The 16210-nt window shown below is 34.1% G+C and overlaps 1 protein-coding gene and 1 long non-coding RNA gene across 5 annotated transcripts in view; one reads left to right on the top strand and one right to left on the bottom strand.

Moving 5' to 3' along the window:
• CDH18 (cadherin 18) overlaps nt 1–16210 on the top strand; it is a 1512838-nt gene that overhangs the window by 245856 nt on the left and 1250772 nt on the right. The window lies entirely within an intron of this gene.
• Nucleotides 1–16210, bottom strand: part of LOC103100803 (uncharacterized) — an 89375-nt gene that overhangs the window by 15480 nt on the left and 57685 nt on the right. Inside the window, exons 2-3 of one of the 2 annotated variants that reach the window (XR_008917783.1) lie at nt 12144–12306; nt 10189–10469 (exon numbers count right to left, since the gene is read on the bottom strand). This is a non-coding gene — a long non-coding RNA (uncharacterized LOC103100803). Of the gene's footprint in view, nt 1–9731; nt 10470–12143; nt 12307–16210 lie in introns of those variants that run through there. The other variant, XR_464169.3, reaches the window with a different exon arrangement.

The following is a 16210-nucleotide window of genomic DNA, read 5'->3' on the forward strand; positions in this document are numbered from 1 at the left end:
TTTCATTATTTCCCTGGATATCCTTGATCTTTTGTTCTTCCAAATGAACTTTGTTGTGGTTTTTTCTAATTCAGTAAAAAAAGTTTATTGGAAGTTCGATGGGTATGGCACTAAATAGATAAGTTTAATTCGGATGCTCATTTTTATTATGTTAGCTTGTCCTACCCATGAGCAGTTAATATTTTTCCAATTGCTCAGATCTAGTTTTAGTTGAGAGGAAAGTGTTTTGTAGTTGTGTTCATATCGTTCCAGTGTTTGTCACAGCAGATAGATTCCAAAGTATTTTATATTGTCTAAGGAGGTTTTGAATGGCATTTCTCTTTCCAGTTCCTGCTGCTGAGATGTGTTGGAGATACATAGAAATGCTGATGATGTATGTGGATTTACTTTCTATCTTGCAATTTTGCTAAAGTTGTTGATTATTTCCACTAGCCTTTTAATTGATTTTGTAGGATTCTTTAAGTAGACGATCATATCATCTGCAAAGAGTGATAGCTTGGTCTCTTCATTGCCCATTTTAATATCTTTAATTTCTTTTTTCTTCTCTAATTGCTACTACTAGTGTTTCTAGTATAATGTTAAATAATAGAGGTGATAATGGGCATCCTTGTTTCACTCCTGATCTTATTGGGAATGAATCTAGTTTGTCCCCATTTCAAATGATGTTGGCTGTGGTCTCTCTCAGAGGGGAGAGAAGCCACAAGGTAGGAAGATAGAGACAGGATAGAAGTTTTTGATACCACGAGGGGAGTGACGGAGTCCTATTAGAGATATGAGGTGGTCAGAATGAGTCTTTATTAATACCACACAGGTCAGAGAGGTGAATAGAGAAAGATTAAAGATGGAGCTTGGCCAGAGGCCAAGCTCCTGCAAGGACAGCCATCAGCTAGCCTGAAAGAGAAGAGAGGGGAGAGAGGGGCGAGGCGGAGCTTGCTGGGCCATAAATACCATTTGCTACGTAGTACATAGGGATGACCCTCATTGGTCAATGACAAGGCATAGGTGTGGTTTCTCTTAACCAGGCGAGAACAAAGAAACTTGTTTTCCCGCCTAACCTGGGAGAAGCTGGGGTCAAGGGTCAGAGGCCTTCCCAGCCATGAGCAATACTGCGCATGCTCAAGACTGAGCATGTTCTCTTTTAAGGCAATCTGACTGCTACAGTTGGCTGATGGTTTTAGATAAATACTGTTTATTATTTTTAGTAAAGACACTTCTATTCCTATTCTTTCTAGTGTTTTCAATAGTAATGAGTGTTTTATTTTGTCAAAGATTTTTTCTGTGTCTATCGAGATAATCATGTGATTTTTGTTGTTTTCCTTGTTGATATGGTCAATTACATGGATGGTTTTCCTGATATTGAACCATCCTTGCATGCTGGGTATAAATCCCACCTGATCATAGTGATTAACCCTCATGATGATTTGCTGGAGTCTTTTTGCTAGTATCCTATTTAAGATTTTTAAATCTATGTTCATTAAGAAGATTGGTCTGTAGTTTTCTTTCTCTGTTTTTGACCTGACTGGCTTTGGAATCAGTACCATATTTGTGTTGTAAATGGAATTTGGTAGAACTCCCTCTTTGCTTATTATGTCAAATAGTTTATATAATATTAGGATTAGCTGTTCTTTGAATGTTTGATAGAATTCACTTGTGAATCAATCTGGCCCTAGGGATTATTTCTTAGGGAGTTCTTTGATGGCCTGTTTGATTTCTTTTTCTGATATGGGATTATTTAAAAATTCTATCTCTTCTTCTGTTGATCTAGGCAATTTATATTTTTGTAGATATTCATCCATATCACTTAGATTTGCATAATCATTGTCATATAATTGGGCAAAATAGTTTTTAATGATTGCCTTAATTTCCTCTTCATTGCAGGTGAGTTCTCCTTTTCCATCCTTGAAACTGTTAATTTGGTTTTCTCCTTTCCTCTTTTTTATAAGATTGACTTTGTCTATATTGTTTGTCTTTTTGTTTCAAAATACTAGCTTCTAGTCTTATTTATTAGTTCAATATTTCTATCACTCTCGATTTTATTAATTTCTCTCTTAATTTTTAGGATCTCTAATTTGGTTTTCTTCTGGGGTTTTTTGATTAATTGGCTTTCAAGTTTTTTGATTTACTTGTCTAATTCATTGATCTCTGCCCTTCATAATTTGTTAATATATGAACTCAAGGATATAAATTTTCTCCTGAATACTGCTTTGGCTGCATCCCATAGAGTTTGAAAGGATGTCTCATCATTGTCATTTTTTTCAAAGAAATTATTAATTGTTTCTATGATTTATTCTCTAACAGATTTTGGAGAATCATATTAATTTCCAATTAATTTTTATTTTGGCTCTCCATGTACCCTTACTGATCATTATTTTTATTGCCTTATGACCTGAAAAGGTTGCATTTATTATTTCTTCTTTTCTGCATTTGTATGCCATGTTTTTATGATCTAATATATGGTCAATCTTTGTGAATGTACCATGTGCTGCTGAAAAGAAGGTTTATCCATTTTTGTCCCTATTTATTTTTCTCCATATATCTATCAACTCTACTTTTTCTAAGATTTAATTCACCTCTTTCAACTCTTTCTTATTTATTTATTTATTTGATTTATCTAAACTTGTTAGTGGTAGGTTCAGTTCTCCCACTAGATACTTTTACTATCTATTTCCTCCTTCAATTCTACCAGTTTCTCCTTTAGAAATTTGGGTGCTAAACCATTTGTTGCATACATGTTGATTAGTGATACTTCCTAATTATCTATTCTTCCTTTTATCTGGATGTATTTACCTAACCTATCCTTTTAAACAGATCTATTTTTACTTTGGCTTTGTCTTATATCATGATTGCAACTCCTGCCTTCTTTCTATCAATTGAGGACAAATAAGTCTTACTCCAACCTTTAATTCTGACCTTGTGAGTAACTATCTACCTCAAGTGTTTTTCTTGTAGACAACATATGGTAGGATTCTGGATTCTAATCCACTCTCCTGTTCTTTTACATTTTTTGGGTGAGTTCATTCCATTCACATTCAAAGTTATGATTGTCACTTGTGAATTCCCTAGTATTTTGATATACTCTCCTAATTCTGTCCTTTCTCCTTTTTTGCTATATCCTTTTAAACCAGTGGTTTACTTTTAATCAATCCCCCATTCCCTTCCCTTAATTTGCTTCCCTTTCTGGCCCCTCCCTTTTTATTCCCTTCTTGTTTTTTTAGGATCTGTTAAGTTCCTTCCCCCTTCCCCTCCCCCCTTAGTTTTCCCTTATTCCTTACCCTGTAGGATATGATAGACTTCAAGTTCCCAATGGATCTAGATGCTCTTCCCTGTCCAAATTGATTTCACTGAGAGTAATGTTCGAATTTTAACTAATTGCCTCTTCCTCTTATTAGAGTATTCTTCCCCTCCCATTCCCATTTGTAACTTTGTGTGACAAAGATCATTCTATTTATTTTATTTCTTCAAGTATCTCTTTGTACCATCATCTATTTCCCCCATTCTTTTTCCTTTTTTGCATATTGTTTTATAGCTTTTAATGCCCCAGTCTTTTCCTATGAGTGATTCTTCTAATTACTATAATAATGAATATAATTTTGGGGGAGTTACAGATAATATTTTCCCCATATATTAATATATAAGTTGATCTAATTGCAGCTGTTAAAGAAGAGAGTTTAAATTAAAAAAAAGTCTCCTTTTCCCTCTGTTAAATATTTACCTTTTCATGTTTCTCTTGATCTTTGTTTTTTGAAAATCAAACTTTCCACTTAGTTCTGGTCTTTTCTTTACAAATACTTGGAAATCTTCTATTTTCTTGAAAGCCCATACTTTCCACTGGAAGTATATAGTCAGTTTTGATGGATAGATTATTCTTGGTTCTTATCCTCTGCTTGTGGATAGTGTTTGTTAGATCCCTGCAGATTGTTCAGGGAAACTGCATTGACACCAATGGAGAAGTCCATTACCTTCGATTGTATCACATTATGTCTGTCTCTGTGTACAATGTTTTCCTGGTTCTGCTCCTTTTGCTCTGCATCATTTCCTGGAGTTTGTTCCAGTCTCCATGGAATTCCTCTACTTTATTATTCCTTTTAGCACAATAGTATTCCATCACCAACATATACCACAATTTGTTCAGCCATTCTCCAATGGAAGGGCATCCCTTCATTTTCCAATTTTTGGCTACCCCAAAGAGCTCAGCTATAAATATTCTTGTACAAGTCTTTTTGCTCTTTGGGGTACAAACCCAGCAGTGCTATGGCTGGATTAAAGGGCAGACAGTCTTTTATCGCCCTTTGGGAATAGTTCCAAATTGTCCTCCAGAATGGGTAGATCATTCACCACTCCACCAGCAATGAATTAATATCCCTACTTTGACACATCCCCTCCAGCATTCACTACTTTCCATAGCTGTCATGTTAGCCAATCTTCTAGGTTTGAGGTGATACCTCAGAGTTGTTTTGATTTGCATCTCTCTGATTATAAGAGATGTAGAGCACTTCTTCATGTGTTTATTAATAGTTTTGATTTCTTTGGCTGAGAACTGCCTGTTCATGTCCGTTGCCCATTTATCAATTGGAGAAGGCTTTCATCTTTTTGGTAAGCTCCAATTTAAATTCTTCCAGAGCTTGTGGACAATTTCTGTTTTTTTTGTTTGTTTTATTTTCTTTTTTGTTTTGTTGTTGTTGTTGTTGTTGTTGTTGTTATTGTTTTTAAGAATATTTTGCCTTCGTTTGAATTTTGTCCTGCATTTCCTCTGTAGCCTGGGTTTTATCTCAGTAAAATTTTTGAGGGTCTTTTTTTTGGTGTTTTTTTTTGCTTTTGGAAGGATTTTGAGGCTCCTGTGTATAATTATTCATCACTATGGTAGTTTTACCTTCCCTTTTTATTCAGAAATCTGAGTGAGCTGGGCAGTTTCTCTGTGTATAGAGTTAAGGAGCAAGGATTTTGCCTGAGGCAAGCTCTCGAATCTCCCCAGTCCTTTGCAGTTCTTCTCTTCTCTATCCTCTCAGGGGAACCCAGGGTCTGTGCTCCCCTGCCTGCCTGGGTTTCCAGTCTTGCTGCTTTCAGGGGTAGGTCCCCCATGGTCCTAGTCAGCTCCCAAGGACCTAGAGGTGCCCCTCACTCACTCGCTGGTTCTGGCATGCGCTGGCTCTGGCTCTGTAGGTGGGGTGGGGGAGGGTTGATAGGCTCACGTTTTGGTGGGAGCTTTTTCACCCTCTTATAGTGTGAAAATGCACAAATCTCACATTCCTTCAATGTTGGGCCCTACTGTACAGTTCCTCCATTCTTCTGAAAATAATTTTTAGGACTTTTGAGGTAGTCTATATCGGTGTGTGCTGGGGAGATGAAGAGTCCCGCGTCTAGACTACCACCTTACCGCATCCAGACTACCATGCTTACCCAGAAGTCATGATTTATAGTTCATTAATTATTAAATAAATTGATGCCTCAAGTTGTGAAAAAATAATTTTTCTTTTCTTATTATTATATTTATTTATTTTGGAGGCAGAGATAGGTGGTTTTGTAAATTAATAATATATCATTGTTAGTCTATCTTTTCTATATCAGAAATCTGCTATATTTTCATGTGGTATAAAGTTATATTTACATGGATAATTCAAATGAAATAATTATATACCTTGGGATCTCTATCCCAAGATGTTGGTGAAAATGAAACATAAATGGAATTAAGGTTTTAGTGAAAACATACGAATGGGCATTTACTAGGCTAGAAAGTAGATGAAGATCAGGTTTCCTAAAGAGTCATAGTATTTACAAATAAAACTGTCAATTGATTCTAGTCAGCAAGTGAAGATCAGGTGCATATCATTCTTGAGTCAAAGGTCAGTCTGCACATGTTGGGGACTTTGCCCTGCTGCCTTTGAATATACAACATAATTAATTTCCTCTTAAATAGGGTCATTGTGCCTTGCAGGAATAAGGGAAAATGATTTCCCATCATATACCCTAGCTTCTAAGTATATACTTGTTTAAATTTCACAATTATATTAATGGAGGTATTTTCTCCTCTTTGTGTCAGAAAACTCTTGAAACACCATGATAAACATTCATTGCTGTTAGATGTGTTAACTTTAATCTTTGATAGTCAATACTTATAAGCTAAGGATTGAGTATAGAATACTTCAACAATTAATATCTCTGATTCTTCGAGGTGGTGAATAGTGAGATCATAGGTCAGTGCAAAATATTTTTAATATTAATTAAACTAATAGGTAAATACGTAACCATTTGTGTGAGCCTGTCTTCTTTTTTTTTTCTGGTTGTAAGAAAGGGAGACTTTCTCTGGAAAGCAGAAGGTTTTATCATCTCCCAAGAGAGTAGCTCTTTCCCCTGGGGGAAAGAACTACATATGCTGGCTCTCTTGTCCCCAGTACTGCAGATCTGTTCCTCTAATACTCTTAATGGAACCATGTTGCAACACAGAATCAAACCACAGGAGGCAATGTGGACACATGCTCTATTTCTTGCTGTAGTTTTTCTTTGCTCTTTGCTAACCCATCACCCCCAACAGATCATAAAGGTTCATCTTTCAGAATCTTTCACTTCTCAACAGCTCTTTTCTTGGAAGGTTACTATTTGAGATGGCTTCCTATGTTTCCTTATCAGCATCTATTCTAGATCAGGATAAAGAGTAGAGTTCAAAGTCTACATATATTTTTGTTCAATTGGTCAGATCCTTGACCTAAATTGTTTCTACCTTGGTAGGAATAGCCAAAGTTGGAGATAATGTAGTCACATTTGTAAACCTAATCAAGAGGTCATCTAGATATGAATGAAAAGATTAATTTAACTGTAAATCTGGAATTCAATATTTTGTCATCATCTTACTTGGTTCAATTAATGTATAATTGTATTTTTTATGTAAGATTGATTTTGGAATAATATTTTATTTATGTAATGACAATTTATGGACCAATCCTTTGAGCATGTGGAAATATTGCTTTTCTGATTTCTGTCCAAGTAGCCATGTGGGAAACTTGGGAGAATCTGATTTGCAACCATGATGGCTCAATTGTTGATAACATATGAGGTAAAGTCTTGTAATTCTCTTTGGAGATTAAAGGATTGATGACCCAAGAGTTCTTCCCAAACTTGGATAGAAATACAAAAGCATCAATGTACTCCTCATCTACTTTCTTTCCAATGTTACTACAATGAGTAAATATTACATTGCACCGTTTCCAAGAATAAGAAAAGGGGAGAACATCAACTATATGTTCCATCTGGACACAGAAATGGAATTTCATACCTTAATCACTTCTTAGTCAGTCCCACATTCCCATTCTGAGCTTTAGAATCATAGAACTACAACTTCTTAGAAGCCATATAGTACAATGTCATTCATTTTTAAAAATGGGGAAACTGAGGCTAAGAAAGATTAAATGATTTTCCATGAACCTCACAGCTCATAAGTGTCAGAAGTATAATTTGAAAATAAACCTTCCTGATGTTGCCTCTTTTATCACACAGAAAATCAAATAAGCACAATCAAATGAGAGGGACTACCTCAAACAGCATATTTACATGTTTTCTATGCCCTTAACTTATTTTCCTTGACTACAGGTACATTCACACTCTCACTCTCTACTCTAAAAGGAATAACTTGAAAACATCTACAATTACGTGACTGTTATGTACCAGGCACACTGCTAAGCACTTTAGAAATATTATTTCAGGTGTCTGTTGGGTTAGATTCCATTATTATCCCTATCAACTGATGAACAAACTGAGGCAGGCAGAAGTTAAGTGACTTTTCCAGGGACACACAACTAATAAGAATAGCAGGCTATATATAGTTCAGTTCTTTCCTATTTGAGGCCCAGCACTCTACCTACTTATCTGCCTAGATTGAAGGTAACTTATCCGAGAAAACATCACATATCTATCCGTAAGTCAGTTTTCACTTCCCTGAATGACTCCTTTTCAAATTTATTTTTAGCTTTCAAGTTATAAAACAAGTTCAGTATCAGGCACCATGTTTTAGAGAGACCTAAATTTACTCTTTACTTACTATTATTTTAAACTTTAAATTAAGGATGTCCTAGGACTGTTCCAGATAAATTGATTGGTAAATAAATAGATACAGTTATATATATATATATATATATATATATATATATATATATATATATAAACATATGTGTGTGAAGGTATGTAAATACCAGTAACAGGGGCTTGAATCCAAATCTTTTTACTTTTGAGGCCAGCTTTCTGTCAATTACACTATGTTGCCTCTCATTAATTTTTAATATAACAATATTTATAATTTTCACATATATGATATTCTTTCCTATTTCAAAAAAAACATTTCCTCTTGCAAGTACAATATATATTCTTCCACATATTTAACCTAGTGGTCTACTGCTGTCTGTGGAATAATTTTTAGTTTATCTTGTTTCACCTAATCCTCCATCTTATGCAATTAATTTTCATTCCTAAATGTGCTACCTTAATCTTCTGTCTATTTAACTTCATTGGTTATTTGATTTATGAAATTGATATTGAATCCACTTTTCCTAGCTTGATTTCTCTAGGTTAAATTAACTTCCCAAATATGAACTTTCTACCAAATGAACATTACTGTCCCTGATTCTCAATGATATTAGTCTATATTTTTCTGAGTTTCATGATTACTTTGTCTTAGGGGACAAAATGAAAAGCCTTGGTAAAATAATGATGAATTACATCTATTACTTCCCTAATCTGTCAGACCTGTCACTCTCTCAGAAAGAAATTGATTGAAAGACTTTCCTTTTCCTCATAAAATCATAGTTATTACTATGCTGGATCCAGTTTTCATTTATACTTTTACAGATTTACTTCATTAGAAGGTGTTTATTTATTTACACATAAATTCATTTCAGACAGAAAGGTCAGATGATTAATTTGAAAATATTCAAGGTTGTCCTTTATTTGACTTGACAGTCGACAGTAAATTGGCTGCTTAGAAGCTTTTCCTTCTTCCTCTAATTTTTAAAAGAAGGAAAATAGTTCTTGATTTATTACTTTTATAAACTCCCAGGGGATCTTTTTTTAAAACCCTTCCCTTCCATACTAAAATCTTTATTAGGTATAAGTTCCAAGATATGAGTGGTAAGGTTAGACAAATGGAGTTAAATAACTTGCCCAGAATCATAAAGATATCTGAGGCCAGTTTTAATCCCAGGAACTCTCATTTCTAGACCTGAATCTCAGTCCACTGAGATACCTCGCTGCCTCTTCCCACAGCATCTTAGTGTATAAAATAACAGAACCTGAAAGCTTGAAACATCTAGCTTTCATTTTTTCCTTCCTGATGTATGCAATGATTCATATATTTATGATCTCTAGTACTCTTCATTCCTTACACTGTTTTTTAGTGTCCTGATTTTCATAATGTATTTTACTTTTCTTTATTTGGTCAAAAGGAAATTTAAAAACCATTTAACACTAAGGCATTTTAAGTGTTGTCTCTGATTAAATGACCCAACTCTTGTGTGTGGTGATGCTCTAAATTGTTCCTTTATGCTAACAGCTCTGGAATCTTGTAAAACTGTAAAATTGTATGTAATGGTAGATAAGAACTGTTTCCCAGATGAGTGGGAGCCTACAATTACTTATCTAAATGAGAACATAGTGAAAAGGGTAAAGCTACCAACTTGGTTTGTAAAGGAGAGGAGTACAGGTTGACCATGCAGACAGATATAGTATAGTAGAAAAAAAAAACATAGGAATGAAAGTCAGAACATGTTTATTTTAGTCCTAACTCTTAAAGTCAACCAAAATGAACCTCATTGTGCATTGGTTCCCTCACTGATAGAATAAGAGATATGGGCCAAATTAATCTTTAAAGTCTCATCTGGGTCTAAAATTCAGAATCCTGAAATAGCAAAAGATCTAAAAACTTTTGGATAGATCTTGAAACTGGATGTTGGAGGCTCATGAGAAATTCAAAAACGAGAAATTTCTAGCTTTGGAATTAGTAAAGAAAGTCAGTTATACCTGATAGTCATATAAGTGATACTAACTCACAGTTATCCCCAATAATACCTTAAGGATAAAAATTTTAAAATTTTTCACAATTTCTCTTCACAAGAACTCTATGAGATGGTTAGACTTTCCAGACTTCATCATTCTTTCTCAGCTGTCTTCTTGCCCTGGAAAATAGTTCCATAATTCTGATCTTCTTACCTTGGAATGTCACTGGACAATTTGTTGATTTCCTTCTCCCACTGATGACATCCTCCTCGAAAATCCATTTTGAAGACAAGACAGTGCTCATCATTCTTCATTCCTTCTGGATATTATTAATTCCCAGATGTTGTAGTTGCCGCCATCTATTCTACTCCCTCTTTCCACATGCATGCTTTTCAGCTCCTTTCATGTGTCCTCTTCTTGCATCAGAAATAAGATCCTTAGGCGGAGAGACTATTTTTGCTTTTTTTTCGCATCATCAACATTTGGTATGCTTCCTGGAATATAGTAAATGCTTAAGAAATGCTTACTGATTTATAAATATTAAATATCAAAATTTTAAATTTAGAGATATAAAAAATCTTGTCCACTATCATACTGGTGCAAAATGTCAGAGATGAGATCGGAAACCAGATATTTTACTCCAAGATCAATTGTCATTATGTAATATCAATATAAATCATAGGTTCGAGTTTGGATTTAAAATACAAGAATCAGTCATTTAGAGTCATATAGACTAGAGAAAATGATGCAGAGATTCTAGTTAGAGAGGGAAAACAGTAAAACATCTTATCATGATAAAAAAGTATCATATTGGGAATATGATTCCACATTTTAGGTAATACAATTACAAGGATTTAATAGAAGATATCAGGGTGTAATTAATTATTCAACATGTATTCATAAATTAAGATACTACTTTGTGAGCAGTTTATTAGAAACTGGTAACACAAAGACAAAAACAAAACAGTGGCTACCCCCATGAAACATTATAAGTATATATAAGAAACAGAAAATATTCCCAAGCTTCAGTATCTGGTTTTATTTTATTACCCCTGTTGAGAGATAGCATTTTGCAAAAGAAATGAGTTTGCAAGTAAGTGCCATAGAATGCGGTGGAGCAGTGAAGACAGGAGAGAGCCTGATTGGAATCTTGGAGAGAGAGAAGGGGTTTCTGGGAGTTGAACTGCCAGCTTGAGACTTTGCTCATGAACTCTGAGGAGAGAGGCAACTCTGAGACCTTCACTCCAGTGCTTGGAAGTGCAACCCACTCCTCCTGAGGATTTCCTATCAAACTGAGATCTGCATAGTCCTGCCATCTTTGCTGTCATATTGAGAAGAATAAGACCAAAGAGGGTCTTAATTTACCTTCAGGGGTTATTCCCAGAGGTAGACAGAATCACTCCTAATTCCTGACCTCTCACCTGCTTCCTAGAGATTTGTTCCTTTCATGGATGAGATGGTATAGGAAAGAAACTCTCGATAGAGAGGAGATTCAGATTGACCTGGCCTTTAGCTGAGGGCTGACATGACTTGACATTGATGGTTGTTTCATTAGTTTGGGGAAATCTTACATCCTCTTTCCTGACCCTATCCCTGTTTGCTTCATACAAATAAATTATACATCACTGAGAAGCAGTCAGATTCATTAAACAGAGTCAGAAGTGGGGAGAAGCAGTCTTTTTGGTTTTATCCTGGAGAGAAGGGTTTACCTCAACTGTGTTGAGCCAAATTCCCAGTCAACTATCATTGACTCCTCTCTCAGGTTAGCACTCTGCCTCTGCTGAGGACACCTTAAACCGGCTAGGTCATGTAAAACCCTAGTCAACCATCTATAAAATCTCCGAAGGTGTTTAACTCCCATTTTATAGTGTGCTTTAGTATCCTCTTTTACACTGAGATCCCCTAATGACATTTTAAATATTTATTTGTATCATGAAAATTAAGCTGAAAAACTCGACCTGGAAACAGAAAGTCAGGGTATCATTTCATAGTTCTTTTGTCCATTAGGGGAAGAGTCAGGGTGTGAAGAAAGAGGACACCCTTTGGAGAAGAGCCTATGGAGTTTATATGTAAACCTAAACCTGGTCTGACATGAGGCAATTTTTTTACCTTATCTCTACCTAATCTTCACACTCCCAGCTATTAAAGTGAACAGGATTTTTTAGTACCTTTCATTCTTGATTTAGGAAATCATGCTTTGTATTTTCTCCTTTTTTTCTCCACCTTTCCTTCTTGTCCTTTTAGCTTTTCTTTTTTCCTGTTATATGTTGTAAATAAATGTGAATTTATGATAATAAAGGACTTGCTGCTTTGATCAATAGACCCCAAATTCTAAGGAGCAAAAATATTTAACACTGTTAACTTTATAGATTCCTTTTTTGAGTTCAAAATAAATTGAAAAATAAAGATAATTTCTTTAACATGATAATCATCTGCCAATAATTTAGTTAAGAAGTTTATTCTTTGGAGGGCAACCTAATGTACAGATTCAATTATATACTTTAAAAATCTATGCTCTGTATAATAGATTCTCATTTATGTATGTTATATTTTTGTATATGAAGAATCTCATGTTCAGGGTGTGTGTGGGGGTTGTCTTCTCCATTAGAATATATAAGCTTCTGTGGGGCAGCTACATGGCTGAGTGGAATGAAAGCCAGGCCTAGAGATGGGAAATTGTGGGCTCAAATATAACAGCAGATGCTTTGTAGCTGTTGTTCAGTTACTTAATCCCCATTGCCTATATACCCTAATGCACCATTGCCCCTTATGACTTTTCAAAATAGTGTTGATTCTAAGATAGAAAGTAAGGGTTTAAAAAAAGTTCTCCTGTGAAGGATTTTTTTTCATTCCTTGTACTTGTATTCTAAACAAGTCACAACACTTGTCACAACACTTAATACAGTGTCTGGTACATAGTTCATGTTAATGATTTATTTTGTTTGTTTGTTTTAGATTTTGAAGACCCAATTTGTTTTTCTCCTTACTTCCCAAACTTGCACTACAGAAGGATAGCATTTAACACAATTATACAGATAAAAATATATATGTGAAAGATAAAGTATTTACTTTGATATATCAGTTCTTTCTCTGGAAGTACATAACATAGCCCCTTCATAGATCTTTTGTAGTAGAGATGTTGTTTCTTTATTTGACAAATGACATCCTGAATTTTGCAAATTTGAAATTATATAGGAATAAGAGCCATTATCATACCTCTAATATTATTATTATTCTCTTTCCTATAAACTCTTTGAATAGATTTCATAATGAAACATTTCCAAGTGATTATTATCCAACTGCCATTTTTCACATTTGTGTTCTTAGGATCCAACTATATACATAGTTCCAGTTAGGTAGGAAATGTCTGAGGCCACATTTGAACCCAGGAACTCCCATCTCTAGGCTTCTCAATCCATTGAGCCACTTAGCTGCCCCTTTGAATCATAGCACTGTGGCAAAACATCATATTCAGTACGTTCAATGAAAATATATATGGGTCACAAAGGGAATAAGTAATGTTCCATGGATGATATGTTCTTCATTTTTTAAGAAAAATTTGAACCCTTACCTTCTGCCTTAGAATCAATACTATGTATTGGTTCCAGGACAGCAGAGTGGCAAAGTCTATGCAATGGGAGTTAAGCGACTTGTCCAGGGTCACCCAGCTGGGAAGTATCTGAGACCAAATTTCAACCTAGGACCTCCCATCTGTAGGCCTGGCTCCCAATCTACTGATCCACTCAGTTGCCCCCAGATGATATATTCTTGATAACCTTCTCATATTACTTTTATTTCTTGTAACTCTATGAATTTAGAAAGCTTTCCATTACACGTAGCTTGTAGGTGATGAATATTTTCTATGGAAAGACCTATATAAAATAGTAGTCAATAAATTGTTATGGATTACTGGTATATCTGGACAATAAGGGTCAATAATTTGATCCATAAAAATGTTCTTGTTCTAGTTATTTGTTTGTTAATGCTAAAATGTATTTTAAAGTCTGTATTATATAAATATATGCAGATATTTATATGCAATCTTCATCCATTATTTCAAATTGATCACTAAATTCAAGCTCCAAGAATTTCATCTCTGTCTTTCCATGACACATATTAAGAAATTAACACTTATTGGAACTAATCATCTTTTGATCTGTGAAAAACCATATGACATTATATTATTCCATTTCAGCAAGAATATTGCTAGCAATAAAAGATTAAAGAAAGCCTATTTAGCATATGTAGCATGAAATTTGCTCTCAGTTGACATAATGGATTCCATTTCAATTCCATTATGCCACAGCTAAAACAGGTAGCTTCCTCTTTTAACTAATCATTTTTGCTAAATAGGCAATAAATTCTATTATTTATATTATTTAATTATAGTTTTAATAATATTAATTTAGTTGTTTTGTGGTTTGCCAAGCTTATGTTAAATAAAAATAATTTCATCCTACAACAGCCCCAGAAGCTAAGTATTATTATTATTCCCATTTTACATATAAAGAAACTGAGATAAAGAAAGGTTAAGTGACTCACCAAAGATCACAAAATAGCAAAGTTTCTGGGACAGGATTTTAATTATGTCTTCTAGATTCCACATCCTGAACACTGCACTATACCATCTAGCTACTTAAAGGTTGTTAAACTCTAAGTGCTGTTACCACCTTGATGTACTACTATAAGGACTATTATCTACTTTCATATAATGATCTAAAAAGTAAGTGTCTTGGGAAAATGTCCATTTTCCTACCTCCTACCAGAATTTAGCAATGATTGACTAAATTATTCTTCTTGCTTAAGGATCAGTTTAATGACGTTCATCAGAAAAGCTCATTTCCCTTTTAAGTACAAGGTGCTACATTTTAAAATTATAAACAGTACCTGAAGACTATGGGTATCATGACACTCTAATGATATAATAGTTATAAAACAGTCTGCAAATTCCAAAGCATTATAAAATGCCAATTATTAATACTGATATTTTTGTTGTTATTATTGCTATTGTAATTATTATTATTATTCTAGGCCTCTATTCTGGTGATTATTTCACTCTATTGGCCTTCTATTATATATTCATACTGTCAAGAAATATTGATAAAGGTAAGAGTATGTTAGTAAATATTAGTGAACCAGAACTCAACATTTATACATATACTTTTTAATTTAATCAGCATTTTAAAAACTTTCTCAAAGTTTAGATGATCAACAAAACAATAAAGCAAGTTCTGAGATTGCCCATAGTGAGATATAAATGCTCCCACTACAAATTTAACAATATTTTTCAATGTGGTTGGAGTTGGGTCCAACACAACCTTGTCAGCTTTTCTCCAGTTATGGAACTGTGATCTGGTTCAGTGAAGGGAGTAGTCACACTGAATAAATTAGAGATCTTTGAAATTTCAAATTATTGAAAGATAATAGCTTCCATCTCTAGCTTTCTTTTTAAATTCATGTAATCCCTCTTTAGATTACAAAATTATATTCTTAGTTACGTTCACTGCATCTGTAACCTAATAATATTGAAATTATTCTCCCTTGCTCATGAAATATGACTGTTATAGAACAAGAGAATAGAATTATGAATAGATTAATAATCATTAAACCAAATTTGGAGATAATTAAATTAGTCACTACAAAACTGGCAATTGTGTATCTACATACATTTTAAGAGAGCAGAGGGATATAGTTGCATAATTATATCATGGCTTTAAACTGTGGTTTTTTATGCATTTTTATTGAATCCTTCACTTAATATGTATTAAGACCTATTACAGTTAAAGACCATGAATTCAGAAAAAAACTTAATTGCTATCATTTCCTATTAAATTTGAATAATTACTCAAATAATTAAATCAAAGTTCTGATTTGTTATGTGTTTCATTTAGAAATGTCCTTTCTGAGATCACATGCTCTCAGTTGTAAAAGATACCATAAATATTTAGAAACCCAAGAGACTACAAGTTTATTTTCTTAAGTGTAACATGTAATGTTTAATCTTTGGATCATTGCCTTTCCCTTTGCATTTTGGACCCTAACCCCCCAAAAGGGTCAAATATTAAAGAAAAATATACCAATAAAGTTATTAATTACAATTACCTCTGTGGCTTCATGTAGGGTACCATTTTCATCTTTTATTGCTCCAGGATCCACTTCTGTTGTGATTCTAATGCCACTACTCCCACTTTTCTCATCTAGAATGCTCATGGGACCTTAATCTGGTCCAAAAATG

Source organism: Monodelphis domestica, chromosome 3 (genome assembly GCF_027887165.1).
Source record: "Monodelphis domestica isolate mMonDom1 chromosome 3, mMonDom1.pri, whole genome shotgun sequence".
In the NCBI taxonomy this organism is placed as follows: domain Eukaryota; kingdom Metazoa; phylum Chordata; class Mammalia; order Didelphimorphia; family Didelphidae; genus Monodelphis; species Monodelphis domestica.